Raw genomic sequence first — 1,241 nt, 5'->3', positions numbered from 1 at the left:
ACATAAAGTTAAATGTTTTGATGTTAGTAAGCTATCACGTTTTACATCTATTCTTCAGTGTCATAACTCTGTGTCATTATGCTCTTCCCTCAAGCTAAAGCAAGTTAAAGATGAGAAAAAGAAAATAATTGAGAACTACACTTCAGAAAGGACAATGAGGAAGAAGTATTACAACATGGTGGAAGACATGAAAGGTACATAATAACATGAAATGAGGCCTTATCAGTTAAACCCTCTTTTTCTTTTTGCTGTTAGTAAGGTTTAGGTTTTTTTTTTTAGGTAAAATCAGAGTGTTTTGTCGGATTCGGCCAGTGAACCGAGCCGAGGTTGCGCAGGGTGGAGCCATTGTTGTGGAGAAGATAGATGAGTACTCGGTCACTGTGGAGACCCCTCGTGGGCAGCGGGAGTTTCAGTTTGACAAGGTGTTCAGTGCTGAAGCCTCCCAGGATGACCTGTTCCTCGACACCAACAGGTGAGAGGGGAGAATATACAAATGTACCACAGCACACACCACACAGTATAATGAGCCCCAAGTGTGTATCATTTCATCCGCCATAAATGTACAAAGTAGATTCTGATATTTTATAGTCAAATTTGTGCCAATTCAGCTTGAAGTAAAGGTACAGTTACTTCAGTCACATACATTAAGACAGTGGTTCCCAACCTTTTTCCTTAAGGGACCCCTTTTGTATCACTGACTCACAACCCCTGACTAAATGACATTTCATATTATATTAAATGCATTACATAACATATAAACTGAACAATGAAACAGTGAACACAAGAACTGCAGCAGTTGTATTGATCAGGAACCTTTTATACAATTCTCTGTCTGTATTATGTTTTTTTGAATCATTTTTAACAATCATACAGATTTAATAGGTTTCTTTTTTGACAAATACTTCTCCCTGATGCTTGTTAGCTGTTTGAACTGTGTACTTTTTTAATGCAGAACGATGAGATAAAGGTCTGCTGTGTATATTTTTCCCTAAATGCCTTCAAATCAGGAAGGCCTCGCAACTGCCGGTGAAGCTTTGGCGACCCCTAGTGGGCTGTGCTGGAGCATGCACCCCATGTATAAAGGCTGAGTCCTTGCTGTCATCTCTCCCTTTGTCTCTCTTCAGCTGCTACCATCTAATAAAGGCAATAAAAACCCCCAAAAATAATCCTACAAAAAACAACTAGTCAATAATTAAGGTTTTAGACATCCCTTTAAATTATATCTCCCTCACTGAGCCCCG

At 39.2% G+C, this 1,241-nt stretch overlaps 1 protein-coding gene across 1 annotated transcript in view; it reads right to left on the bottom strand.

Moving 5' to 3' along the window:
• nisch (nischarin) overlaps nt 1–1,241 on the bottom strand; it is a gene marked incomplete at its 3' end in the record, with an annotated part of 29,171 nt that overhangs the window by 2,237 nt on the left and 25,693 nt on the right.

The sequence above is a fragment of the Morone saxatilis genome, unplaced genomic scaffold, assembly GCF_004916995.1.
Source record: "Morone saxatilis isolate NCDOM2014 unplaced genomic scaffold, NCSU_SB_2.0 Contig18, whole genome shotgun sequence".
NCBI lineage: Eukaryota > Metazoa > Chordata > Actinopteri > Moronidae > Morone > Morone saxatilis.
Note: the sequence above shows the minus strand (reverse complement) of the source record. Positions and strands in the feature narration are given on the sequence as shown.